Source organism: Desmodus rotundus, chromosome 6, assembly GCF_022682495.2.
Source record: "Desmodus rotundus isolate HL8 chromosome 6, HLdesRot8A.1, whole genome shotgun sequence".
Lineage (NCBI taxonomy): Eukaryota > Metazoa > Chordata > Mammalia > Chiroptera > Phyllostomidae > Desmodus > Desmodus rotundus.
This window is the reverse complement of record NC_071392.1, coordinates 60,250,819-60,265,163: the sequence shown is the minus strand read 5'-3', so window position 1 is coordinate 60,265,163 and position 14,345 is coordinate 60,250,819. Positions and strand designations below refer to the sequence as shown.

Here is a 14,345-nt window from a genome sequence, read left to right as displayed (position 1 = left end):
CGGCACAACCCAGTGGAGAATGACCAGAAAAAGACAAAGGTGTGCAACGATGGCACCAAAAACCAGGAAAGTGATTGGATAGGAGGAATATATCCTACCATCCATTTCTGCCACATGGGGGATTGTGTGGGAGTCTTTAAAAACTCCAAAAATGTCCAGCTTTTGCTTTTGGTCCCTGATCCCCTGGCTGGTAGATCTGCGGCTGGAAGCAGAGATCCTGAGATGGGGACTTAGTCTGAGGGACTCTGAGTGCCCCATGCCGCAGCACTCCAGGGCAGGAAGACAGGGAGAAAGCTCAGCAGGTGAGCTCAGGGAGGCTCCAGCTGGTGGGTTGGGGAGGCATGAGCCCTAGCAAGCCCCATGCCCCCTTCCCCATGGAGGAAGCCATGGCGGCAGCTGCCCACCCACAGCCCCGGCGCCCAGTGCAGCCCAGACAAGCCCCACAGCCCTTCCCCAGGTGGGAGGCAGCAGCTGCTGCCCACCTTCAGTCCATACCTCTGGTGTGGGCCCAACAACCCCCCCCCCCCCCCCGCAAGTGAGAAGCCATGGTGGCTGTCACCTGCCCGAGGCCCACACCAGTGCAGACCAGTCCTCTGCAGTTCCAGTGCAGCCAGGGAGGATCAGGCCTGACGACTCTCACTGAGTGCTTTGGGCCTGACGCCGGGCATTGTAGGTACTACAAGCAAGGCTGGTAAGTAGGAGGCTGTAGGGTGGGGAAGGGTGATTAGGGCTGAGAGGTCCCTATGGTGGTGCGAGGGGAGCAGGTCCTGGAAGGTGGTTGGGCAACAAGCCCCTCACCCTTCCCCTGGATGCAAAGCTGTGAGAAACTACTGCAGTGACCACCTGCCAGCAGCCTGTTCCCTCCTCCACAGCATAGGTGGGGTGGGCATCAAGTAATCTATTATGTGTATACATATGTATGTGTATGTGGATATGTATATGTGTATATGTAAATAAAAATTCCATTTTTCTTTCCACCAGACTCTGTCTCAAGAGTTATTAAATGTGGGCGGCAGGCAGTGGGACCCCACTGGTTGTTCCATTACAGTAGTGGAGCCCAATGTGGGGCCCTAGTCACTTGTGGCAGGTGGACCACCCCCACACACCAGGAAGTGCGACTATGGGGCTTCCCAGTTGCTGGGAGGTCCTCTGCACACCATTGTGGGTGTCAGCTTCTTAAACATGCCTGGCAGGTAGAAAGGAAACTGGCATAGGAGGAGAAAATAGACTCTGGGAAGGAGGATGGATCACCTAAGTTTTAGGACTGAGAACCAGGGTCCAGGTTATAAATGGCGGAGTTTTGGGAAGGCACTGAAGGCAGCTAGGAGTTGGGGGGCTAGAGGCTCAGTAACTCTCAGGCCTCCTGAAAATGGCTGAGTATAAACTTGTGGTAGTTGAAGCTGTTGGCATAGGCAAGAGTGCCTTGACAATATAGGTAATTCAGAATCGCTTTGTGGATGAATATGATACTACAATAGAGAATTTCAACAGGAAAAAAGTAATTATTGATGGAAAAACCTGTTTCTTGGATATTCTCAACACAGCAGGTCAAAAGGAGTATAGTGCAATGAGGGACCAGTACATGAGGACTGGAGAGGGCTTTCTTTGCATCCTTGCCTTAAATGATATTAACTCATTTGATGATACTATTATAGAGAAGAAGTGAAAAGAGTTAAAGACTCTGAAGGTGTACCCATGGTTGTGGTAGGAAATAATTGTGATTTGCCTTCTAGAACAGCAGACACAAAATAGGCTCAGGACTTAGCCAGAAGTTTGGAATTCCTTTTACTGAAACATCAGCAAAGACAAGACAAGGCATTAACAATGCTTTCTATGCATTAGTTCAAGAAATTTGAAAACATAAAGAAAAGTTGAGCAAAGATGGTAAAAGGAAGAAAAAGAAATCAAAGACAAAGTGTATGATTATGTAAATACAGTTTGTACTTATTTCTCAAGGTATACTTAAGTGGTAATTTTTATATGTTACACTAAATTAACATTTGTTTCAGCATTACCTAATTTTATTGCTGCACCATCCAAGCCGTTAACTTTTATTTTGAATTCTTATTTTAAAATGACAGTGAAATCTTTTTTTCCTCTAAGCACCAGTATTCTCTGAGTTTTGGTTTTCAAACTAACAATGCCTATGGGGAAAATAAGAAGAAACTGAGATTTCTTTCTTGGGGTTTTTGGTGTGTGCATTTGATTACTTCCTCACTTGAACCTGAGAAATGGAAGCATGATGCCTCATGTTTATTGGTTGTTCCTATATCATTTTCAAATCATAAACAAATTTAAAATTTTTTGTGGCAAAAAAAGGGTAAAGCAAATTTATGTAGGGAAATGTTATTACATCCAGTTGTTGTTCTGTGTTGGTCCCTGAACTGCACCTAACTGTAATTACTTTGTATTTAGGCATATGTTTGTTTTAAGCATCCACTTCTGGATCATTTTAAACAGACTATGAACTGGTAAGACCAGTGAATTCCTGGGTGATACTCTTTGATGCGGGAAATTTTAAAATATATGTTAGAGCTTGGCTGTAAATACCTTCCTGACTATATTTGGTATTGAAATCTAGTAGTTTTGTAAATATGCTTCTCTGTGGGAATGGTGTTACAGTGGACTGTCTACTTTACTTACAAACTTTGAAAGTTAGCTACGACTTGAGGCTTCTCAAAATTTGGAAGTGCTGAAGAATATAGATACAGATCAGGACAGAGTCACTCTCTATGGTACAGCAAGTAAACAAGGAATTGGAAAAATAGTTACACAAAGGCATAGACTGATTTTTCTGATATTCTTTTATAAAAAAAAATTAATGGTTCATAGTTGGCCTGGATGTCATTATAACTGTTCTCTCTCCAAGGCCTAGTATAGTTGGCATCTAGTAAGGATTTGATGGATAGTCAATAATTTTGCTTTATCGGTATATTGTTATCAGTTACCAATAGGACCTATTTACAAATGAACAAAAAGTAAAGAATACCCTGGCATAAGTATGCCAGGAAATGCATTTGAAATGAGACCAGGCACATCCCATTCCTTTGCTCCAGATTAGGGTAACTCCCAGAACTGTGCTTAAGAAGTAAGCCCCTCGAGAACCAAGATGGCAACATAGGTAGACACACTGTGCCTCCTCGCACAACCAGAACTGACAGAAAGTCGAACAGCAGGGAAGTCAGATACCAAGTAGATAAAAAAGAAACATACATCCAGACCGGTAGGAAGGGCAGAGACAGGCACGTGGGTGGAGAGGACTCGCGTGGCTGCGGTGGGACCAAGACTGGCGAAGTGTGGGACAAACCGGACAGGCAGTCTGACCACTAGCAGACCCTGTGGCCCCACATTTGCACACAGATAAACCGAGAGGGCCGGACCCAGAGTGGCGGAGAACGGGGCAGTCATAGCGGCGGGTAGCACCCAGCGGCACCACACTCGCGCACGGATAAACCTGGACAAACGGTGGGGAGCGAAGCAGACCTCGTAACCCAGGGCTCCAGCACTGGGAAATAAAGCCTCAAGTCTCTGATTGAAAATGCCCCTGGGGTTTGGGGCGGCAGCAGGAGAGACTCCCAGCTTCACAGGAGAGATCATTGGAGAGACGCACAGGGGCCTAGAGGTTGCAAAAGCCCAACCACTCGGGAACCAGCACTAGAGGGGCCCAGTTTGATTGTGGGTAGTGGAGGGAGTTACTGCAATGCGGTGGAGAGTGGAGCAGGCGCCATTGCTCCCTCTCGGACCCTCCCCCACGTACAGTGTCAAGGCTCAGCGACCAGCATAACCCTGCCCCGGGGAGCAAATAAATCTCCGCCCCTTTAAGTAACAGACACGCCAAGACAAAAAAAAAAAAATGGCACAAATGATAGAACACTTCAAAGCACCAGAAAAAATACAACTAAGTGAGGAAGAGATAGCCAACCTATGGGATGCACAGTTCAAAACACTGGTTAGTAAGACACTCACAGAATTGATTGAATTTGTTAGAAAACTAGATGAAAAAATGAAGCCTATGCTAAGAGAAACAAAGGAAAATGTACAGGGAACCAATAGTGATGCAAAGGAAACTGGGACTCAAATCAATGGTGTGGACCAGAAGGAAGAAAGAAACATCCAACCAGAAAAGAAGGAAGAAACAAGAATTTGGAAAGATGAGGAGAGGCTTAGGAACCTCCAGGACATCTTGAAACATTCCAAAATCCAAATTATAGGGGTGCCAGAAGGAGAAGAGGAAGAACAAAAAATTGAAAACTTATTTGAACAAATAATGAAGGAGAACTTCCCTAGTCTGGCAAAGGAAATAGACTTCCAGGAAGTCCAGGAAGCTCAGAGAGTCCCAAAGAAGCTGGACCCAAGGAGGAACACACCAAGGCACATCATAATTACATTAGCCAAGATTAAACAGAAGGAGAGAATCTTAGAAGCAGCAAGAGAAAAGGACACAGTTACCTACAAAGGGGTTCCCATAAGACTGTCAGCTGATTTCTCCAAAGAGACCTTACAGGCAAGAAGGGACTGGCAAGAAGTATTCCAAGTCATGAAAGGCAAGGGCCTACATTCAAGATTACTGTATCCAGCAAAGCTATCATTTAGAATGGAAGGACAGATAAAGTGCTTCTCAGATAAGGTCAAGGTCAAGGAGTTCATCATCACCAAGCCATTATTATATGAAATGTTAAAGGGACTTATCTAAGAAAAAGAAGATAAAAAATATGAACAGTAAAAATGACAGCAAACTCACAGTTATAATCAACCACACCTAAAACCAAAACAAAAGAAAACTAAGCAAACAACTAGAACAGAAACAGAACCACAGAAATGGAGATCACATGGAGGGTTATCAATAGGGGATTGGCAGGGGGAGAGAAGGGGGGAAAGGTACAGAGAATAAATAGCATAAATGATAGGTGGGAAATAGACAGGGGGAGGGTAAGAATAGTGTAGGAAATGTAGTAGCCAAAGAACTTATAAGTATGACCCATGGACATGAACTATAGGGGGGGAATGTGGGAGGGAGGGGGTGGACAGGATGGAGTTGAGTGAAGGGGCGGAAATGGGACAACTGTAATAGCATAACCAATAAATATATCAAAAACAAGTAAGCCCTTTTGAAATAGTTTATGGCAGACAATTCCAAATCTTGGTTCTGAGAGCAACTACTCTAGATTTAGACCATAAGTGAAAAATTAAGCAATATGTACAACATTTAGGGCAAACACTAGCCATTTCACACAAGTTTTCTCATTGCAGGTCCACCTACCCATTCAATGAGCTCTTATACCCATTCCAGCTGGAAAACTGAGTCTTAGTAAAGATTTGGAAGAATCAAGGACCTGAACAGAAGTTAGCTGAGCAATGGACTGGTCCCTATGCTGTCCTACTGAAAGTACAGTCTTTTCTGAAGCTCACGGGAATTAAGCTTTTGGTCCATCACACGCACTAATAAAATGGGCACTGCCTGAGGAGAATTCAAATCCTATTGCTGTGGTGGATGCTGAAAAGGAAAGCTGGACCTGCACTCTGGAAGGAGATTTGAAATTTTTATTTTGGAAGAAGAGAGCAGGCCCCAGTGCAAAGTGACAATGTCCCTTTACTTTATTAATGTGTTTGCAGCAGCCAGATACTGAGTTTGATGGTAGTCTGTTCCATAGTTAAAATAGGACAAAGATTGAAAGTGAGCTATGTTTATCCTTAAGTGATTAAGAAGGTCTACGAAAGTTGTAGAGGCCATAGAATGGTGTGGAATTTTCTTTTGAAAGGAAAGACACCTCAGTGCTTGGGTTGAGTTATTCTTTGCTTTAGGTTTTGTTTGGCTGCTTGCTTTCTCATCTTTTGGGTACTTGGGGGACTTAACTATTTTGTTTATACCAGGAATTCTCCCTCTCTGCCATTTGGGGCTTTGTGCCATCTGAGACCTAGGAAAGGTCATCTGGTGCCAGTTAGAGTCAGCTGGGGAGAGAGTATGTCTTTGCCATGAGACTAGTCGATAAGAGGCCATGTGTCTGCAAGGGGACCAGTGGATGTACTGGTAGGCAAGAGAATGCCTCTATGATTGGGACTTCGTGTCATTGGTGCTGGATGGAATCCAGCTGGGATGAGAATATACTTCTGCTATCTGGTTTTGTGCTTTGGGACCTAGGAAAGGTCATCTGGTGTCAATTAGAGTCAGCTGGGGTGAGAGAATGTGTCTATCACTGGGACTTCATGCCTTTGGGGACCTGAGAAAGGTCATCTTTGTGACCGGTTAGTGGGACCATTTGGTGGGAGACAGGATTATAAGGCTAGTTTTAGTGCCCTCTTATTTTTTTCTTATTTTTGGAATTCTGATTTTTGCTTTGGATATTTTTGGTTTTTTACTGTTTTTAAAGGAAATTTAGTTTTCCCAGTGACAGTTAAAACTTCACCCCAAGTAGTAAAGTAATGAAAGATGTAAGACATGGAAATACAATTTTGGTGGATATTGGATGGACAGGAATTTTCATTTTTGCTTCGTATTTTTCTCCCTACCTGATCCCTCTAGAATTTGTCATTCTTAATGAGTAAGGATATAAGGATATACTTTCCTTTGCATGAAACCAACAAGACCAGTTTCAAATTATGATTTTAATATCCAAGACTTTGACTAGAATGTCATGCCTGGGCTTTGGTTGTTATCAGAAAGCCTTAAGGAACTAAGATTCACTTTGAAAGCTAACAAAAACTAACTGGAGAAATGGTCAGGTGGGTACCTTGTTTGCTCATGTGGTTCATGGCAGTCTTTCCAGGGAAGGAATGAAGGTTGCTTTCCTTAAAGACAGCAAGGAGGAACATTAAGACATTATGGGAACCTCAAGGACTTGAGGAAAACAAGCACTGTAAGCAAAGCAAGACAGCAATTGTGGGGCTTGGCTTCTATGCCTTGAAGGGTTGTTTAAGGGTCAATCTGAAGGTTCCTTGTGGAAGTTACGCAAAATAAACTTTAAAAAGGCTATGTGTTCAGTGCTGCTCTTGTTGTTTTCATGCAAATGATAAGGCAAATAGAAAACTTGCAGTCTTTCTGAGGCCTATGAGGGTGATCTTAGGTAGGAGAATCAGGTTTTAAGGAAAATCACAATGTTCAATCATAATCATCAGACTCTAAGGAGCTAACTACCTTCAAAGTTTGTTTTCACTTGAGAGTTGAACTGATTTAACCTGATGATATCAAATTGTCACTGCTCAGTATCATTTCAGTAAAGGCCTTGCAACTAAATATCTTCTTAAAAGACTTGTGGACTCAGAAAAAGTGTAGGCTCCACTTGAGAAGCCCACCTGCATCACCACTTCCTAGAATTCAACAGTTTGGCTGAACTAAACAGTTGAATTGGTGAAGTATGGGACAGACTATTGGTTTCACTTTAAAACTGCTTTCTTTTCTGCCTTAATAGTTTGGACAGAAAGGACCTAGAACTGTTAACAGGGGAGTGGGGGGGAGGAGAATCTAAGGATACTTCCCTAAACCTAATTTTAGTTCAGTATAGTAGGCAATAGTGCTTCAGACAGGTGTCACAGGACTTGCACACCTTCCTCCAAGGAAGCTGCTCTTCCTTAATCAGGGACACTGGAAAATTAGTCTAGACTTTATTATTTAGTTGTTAATAGTTTTGATTATGCCTTCTAACCCTCTTGCCAAATTTGTTGCCTCCAGAACATGACAAGGATGCCAACTCATCCAGTAATGCCATCCTTTGGATATCATGCGTGCCACTTTCCAGGAACAACTAACTGACCTGGTCTTTACAAGACCCTTCTCTCCTGCATGAATCCTCCCCTGTCCCACTCCAGACCCCCTTTTTTTGGGCCCTCTAGACCAGGATTATAGGTAAGACTATATTCCTTGGTCAGCAGGAAGTAGTTACAGAAGAAGGAGACTTTTGTCCATCTGCCCTTGTAAAATTTTAGGTGTCCAGAGTGTTAAGGTGGGGGTTTTAATGGGGGAAACTTCCCCAGAAATGGGGAAGGGTAGAGAAGCACCACATCCAGTGCATGTGTACGTTGCCCTAGCAACCAGGACAACATGTCCATAGCGAACAAACAAAAAAAGGCATGCAACTGGTGGCAACAAAAACCAGGAAGGTGATTGGATGGAAGGAACATACCTTCCTATACATTTAGGCTCTGGAGGAATATGGGGGGATCTTTCAAAGGTGGAGAGTGTGCAAATGGCATGCTTTCAACCCCCTGATACTCTGGCTGATGGGTCCACGGCTGGGAGCTGAGGTCCTGAGCTGGGGACCTAGCTGGGGAAATTCTGAGTGCCTCCTGCCACAGTACTCCAAGATCTGATTGTCCTGGAGCACAGCAGGTTTCATGTGGGGGGTGGGAAGTTCTGGAGGTGAGCTCTGGGAGGTACAGGACCCTAGCAAGCTCTCCACTCCCTTCCCCAGGCAGGGAGCTGGCAGAGGCTGCCACCTGCCCACTATCCCTGCTTTTGGGGCAGTTCCAACAAGCCCAATGACCCTCCCCCACACAGGAAGCCATGGCAGCTGCCACTTAACCATGGCCTCCACCTCCAGCACTGCTGACAAGCCCTACATCCCTTCCCAAGACTGGAGGCAGTGGCTTCTCCCTGCCTGCCGCCCATGACTCCAGTGTGGGCCCAGCAAGCCCTGCACCCCTTCCCAGGCCAGAAGCCATGGTGGCTGCTGCCTGCCCATGCCATTGCTGGACAGTTGGCTGTGGTCCCAGTAGAACCAGGAAGGGTCAGGCCCAGTGCCCTTCACTAGGCTCTTTTGGCCTGATCCAGAGCATTGCAGGTACTATGAGCAAGGCTGGTATGAAGGGAATGATGGAGTGGGAGGGGAGGAGGTTAGGGCTGAGAGGCCCCAACGGCAGGTCCTAGGGGGAAGTCAGGAGATAAGCCCTACACTCTTTCCCCAAAAGCAAAGCTGTGGGAAACTGCTGTGACAGTCACCTGCCAGCAGCCTGCTTGCTCTTCCAGTGGCAGGGGCGGGGTGGGCATCAAGCAATCTATTGTGTATTTATATATATATATGTAAACAAAAATTCTATTTGCCTTTCCACCAGACTTTGTCTCTAGAGTTATTACCTACGGATGGCAAGTGCTGGGACCGAACTGGCTGGTTACAAAACCACAGGTTTGTCTCTATTTTCTAATACAGGCAAGCCCTGACTCAAAATATTTCATTTGTTGTTGTCTTAACTCTAATAAAAGAGATTTGCTGTATTTTTATGCATTATTTTGAATTCTCTGTTCTGAAAGTGATACTGATCCCAACTTTGGTAAAGTAATGAGTACTACACTATAAAAAGAACTTCCATTCAAAATAATAAAAATCACCTAGGTCAATGAGGGGAGAATGTTTAACACTCAGATTTATAATTCTGAGCTAAGTTATTTCACAAAGCAATTCAATATTACACAATGGAAGTGTTTTTTCCTGAGGCTTAAAGTGACAAGATTATAAAAGAAATTCAAGATGAGTTCATAGGAAGAGGAGGTTCAATGGGTATTATGGGTTAGTTGGGAATCAAACAGCACAAATGGCATCTTCAAGATATTAAACAGTGGAAGCAATTGTTTTTAATTCCAAGGAAAAAATGGTGTTCGATTTACAATTCTTTCACATGATAAAGCAATAATTGCTAGCTGTACCTTAGGCTTCCTGTAAAAAAGAGAGATGTATATTCTAAAGAAAAGAGTCAAATAGTCTACTATCTAAGTATTGTAGTTTTCCCTATATAGCAAGGACGAAAGAACATTAAGGAAAAGAATTTTACTACTCCTCTTTCTTCTAGGTCTTTTCTTCCACCTCCACCAGGTCAGATTGTATAATCCACATTTATATCAAAAATAACAGAAACATTCCCCAAGACAGACTCCGTAAGCTTGGTTTTAGTTGTCTTGAAAAATATAAAGAAATACCAGAACACATAAACAGTAAAATGTAGCTAAAGGGACATAATAAGTAAATATAGGAGGTAATCCTCCTTACACAAAGGTACAGAAGCAAACCTAAATAGCCCTGATATGATCAGTTTTCAAATTGCCAATTCCAGCCAGATACTTAACTCATCTAATTGTACCCTATGACTCTGGTCCACCCATATCCTCACATGCAAAACTGAATAAAAAGCTTTGGGTTGTAAAAAAGCTTTGTCATTCTTAAATTTGCCTCTGCTAGTTGTGATGCTGGCACAAGACTGTTCTACCTGTCTGCAACCTTCCTAATATTTTAGTTTTGGCCTGACTCCTGGAAAAAATATGATGTGAATGTAATTATCAGTTTACTACCTAGACCTCTGATGACTCAGCTGGTCATTTCATTTTATTATCCAGACTTATATCATTAATACTAATAATCACAAAAGTTGAACATTTAATAAATTATTGTCTTACTAATAATATCATTTCTCAGAAGGCTTATAAAGCAATAAGGTGAAGTACTAATTTGGACGTAATAACATTGAAATGGGAAGAACTTCATGAAATAATTTGTCACACAATTATTAGAAGTTCATGTCAATTTTTTAAAATATTCAGATGATCCCCTTTATTTAAAAACTCTGAACCTCTTCATTTTGATCAAGTCACATAGCCTCTCTTAAGCTTATTTTTAAAATATTCCACCTAAAACATAGCTGAATTTTCTAAATAACAAGTAAATATAATGCCAGCTAGTAAAAATTCGGAGGACAGAGTGTTATACACAAACTTCCATCATATCTCTACAAATGCTGATGCTGCCATTAGTATCCTTATGCTCTCTCTTGCCAAAGCCATCAATTCTTCAATCTCAGCATTTAGTTTATGTGTTACCCATTCCCTTGCTTCTCGGCCTTTGTTACCATTTAAAGATACTTCCTATCACTTGCCATGAGTCATTCAAGATAAGTACTGAGACTGACTCCTTTTACCATGATTATGGCCTCTTGAGTCAAAACAGCTTTTTCTGGGTCCTGTAGATATGGTTTATATATGTCTCTCATCTACTGAAACCATATTTATAAATAAAATATTAGTGGATTTAAGTTTCATTGTTTTCTGTACAGGATTAACTACAGAATGTTCATGCACATAGGTTTTGGTTCCTGGCACACCAATAAGAGATTTTGCAATGGTAGCAAACCCACTCTGTGCTGAGAAGTCTATGGCTGTGCAGCTTTCCAGAAGGGAAGTTGTCCAACACATCAACTGCAACCACACTTGGATTCATAGTATTTGAATATTTCTGTATTCAGCTGTTGTAACATTTTTGCATGGGTGGTCAAAGGTGTGTTCCGAAATCCAGATCTTCATGGTGCCAGTGGCCTGCACAATGTCGTGGTCATGCTCCATGTCAATTTTAAGCTCTTAATTCCAAGCTAGTGAACACCATGTGTCATGCATTTTAGTAACAGAGATGCAATATATATGTTTATGTTTATATGAATAATTATGTGTGTGCGTGCGTGTGTTTGGCAAAATATAGTCCATGGACTAAAACTGGCTAAATGCCTGATTTTGGATGATCTGTAAGGTAAGAATAGTTTTTACAGTTTTAAATGGTTGAATAAAAATCAAAAGAAAAGTATTTTGTGAAATATAAAAATTATATGAAATTCCAACTTGAGTTTATAAATAAACTTTAGTAGCACACAGACATATTCATTCAGTTAGGTATTGTCTGCAGCTTCTTTTACACTACAAGAGCACAATTGAATAGTTGTGACAGAGAGCTATGGCCCACAAAACCTTTTTTTACTATCTAACCTTTACAGAAAAAAAAGGCTGCCAACCCCTACTGACCTACTATATATGATGGCTTGACATCAAACTCTTTAAAAAATGGCTTGGGATAAATATCTTGTTTGAAAAAAATTGTTGAAAGTAGTATTATGAAACCCCTTATCCTCAGAAGATACTAAAAATGAAAAAATCATAAAATATCTAAAAACACAGAGTTGCACAGGGATTATTTGACCTTGAAAATGATTTTACAGGGCAAGGAATAGTACATAAACATGACTCAAAGTTTTAATTATTGCTTAAAATGGCTGAAGCATATTTCCCCCACCAAAAAAAAAAATCTAAGAATACTTCAAGACCTTATTTAGATATGGGGGAATATTAAAGAATACACATGAGCCTACTGTTTGGCGAAAATGATAAACAGTAGTGTCCTCTTGTCCATAGTGGATATGTTCCAAGACACCCAGTAAATGCCTGAAACTGAGGATAGTACTGAACCCTATAATGTCTTTTTCCCCCAATTTAAAACTTATAAATTGTTTACATACAATACCTTCTCACTTAAAAATATTATGGCTTCTCTTTGGTACAGCCAAATGGCTTTGGGGCTCTTATAAAGTAAAATAAGGTTTACTTGAATACAAGTACCATAATACCCAACAGTTGATCTATTAACAAAGATGGCTATTAAATGACTAAAGGGAAGTATATACAGCATTGATATGCTGGACAAAAGGATAATTCACATCCCAGAAGGGAGAAGCAGAATGGCATAAGATTTCATTGTGCTACTTTGAACAACACACAATTTAAGACCTATAAATTGGCGGCCAGGGGAGTCGGCAGGACCAAGGGACGGAAGCCAGAGGAGCGCTGCATGCTTGGTGGTCGGGCTGTGCCTGGGCCTCTTGAACTGTGAAAAGATAAATATCTGCTATCTAAGGCACCCAGTCTGTGATATGCTGTCATGGCAGCTCTAGGAGACTAATGATGTCATTCTTAAGTAGGACTTCGTGGTTATGCCGGGCCTGGATTGTCCAGATAATCTCTCCACCCCAGATCCTAAACTTAATCACCTCTGCAAAATCTCTTTGGCGCGTCAAATTAACTGATGAGAAGATTTCCCCATCGCTGGTGGCAATTCTTTACACACATAATAAGCACTCAAATATTTTTGAATGAACAGATCCTTATGAAAGGAGAGGGGAGAAGATGGCGGCAAGATCGGTGGGAGTGGAGTCCACTTCCCCTCAACACCAGTGAAACACCTAGCTGATCTGAGGAGCAGAGAGAACAGCCAACGGTATTCCAGCATATATGAAGATCGGAGACCAAAGATAGAGGACATTGAAAGATCTGATGGTAAGAAGAGTGCTTAAGGATAATAAGGTCCCCCAAGACCTGCTCAGGGACCAGGGCTGCTGAAGCCCCAGCCTGGGCCCAGGGTCTGCTGCAATATTCTTGGGAGAGGGCCAGGCTGAGCTCTGTGAGCAGCCAGGTGCTAGTTTGGACCAGGCAGGCTTGAATAGGAAGAATTTCTCAAAAAGAAAAAGAAGATAAGAGGCACCCAGTGGCTAATTAGAGAACTCTCTGCAGCAACCCCAGCCTCTGGCGCCCCTCCCCCCTCAGCCCCTGGATGGTGAACATGGGACAAGCAGCCCTGGCACTCACCTCAAGCCCGGTTGCCCGCACCCAGATTAGCCAAGTAGAGGCCCACACCTGAAACCCTGGACGGGCGCCCACACCTGAAACCTCGGGTGGGTGAGCACCTAGAGCAGAGGCTAGCTGCCCCACCCAAGGCCTAAAGCAGCAGACCCAAGGGCTGCATGGCTCAGGCTCAAAGTGGCTAGATCAGCTGATCAACAGCATGGCTGCCTGCGAGGGACCACACCTACAACTCCTACCTAACCCCTGCGCATAGAGCCCTGCAGGGCCTACTGGCTCTCTAGGACTAAGGCAGAACATCCAGCAGAGGGGAGCTGCAGGGCTAGGAGAGACTGCATGCCCCAGAAAGACTCGACCCAGTAGGGGGCTGAACTACCCCATGGCAGCACCAAGAGACCCTAGCATCTAAGACAGCAAAGAGTAAGAAGGGGGAGTGTGAGTTGCCCCTAATTGGTGCAACTCAAAGACAGCACAACTGGTGACCTAAAGGCCTAGTGGGGAGCAGAAGGACCCTGAGGAACTGGACTGGAGGCTGAACAACAGCGAAGAGTGTGGCTCAGAAAGGGAGAACAGTGAAACCAATCCTTCCAACCACCCCCTGCCGTTCCACAGACAGGAAGACCAGCAGAACTAACCTGACCAATTTAAAGCCAGCAGAAGACTTCGTTTTTTTCTTTCCTCCTTTCCCCCTGAATTCCTTCTTCCGTTCTGTCCTTCTTTCTATTTTTATACCTTCTTCCTGCCTTCCTTTATTTATTCTGTTGTTTTAATTTTTGTTAAAATTCCTTATCCTGCCTCCGATCTTTCTTTATTCCTTCTTCCTCCCTTCCTTTCCTTTTCTATTCCCTTTTCCCTCCTTTCCTTCTTTTTTTTTCTCTCCACATTTTTCTCTTTTTCCCACGGGTGAGATAAAAAAACCTGGAGTGATGAAAAGACCAGAGTTAGACCTTGTTACACCCATAAACATCAG

General features: G+C 42.9%; 1 protein-coding gene and 2 pseudogenes across 1 annotated transcript in view; 1 reads left to right on the top strand and 2 right to left on the bottom strand.

Annotated features, from left to right (window-relative positions):
• Positions 1-14,345, bottom strand: part of FOXP2 (forkhead box P2) — an 849,049-nt gene that overhangs the window by 784,900 nt on the left and 49,804 nt on the right. The window lies entirely within an intron of this gene.
• On the top strand, positions 1,370-1,931 carry LOC112300232 (GTPase KRas pseudogene; annotated as a pseudogene).
• LOC112300505 (PRELI domain containing protein 3B pseudogene) lies at positions 10,700-11,278 on the bottom strand (annotated as a pseudogene).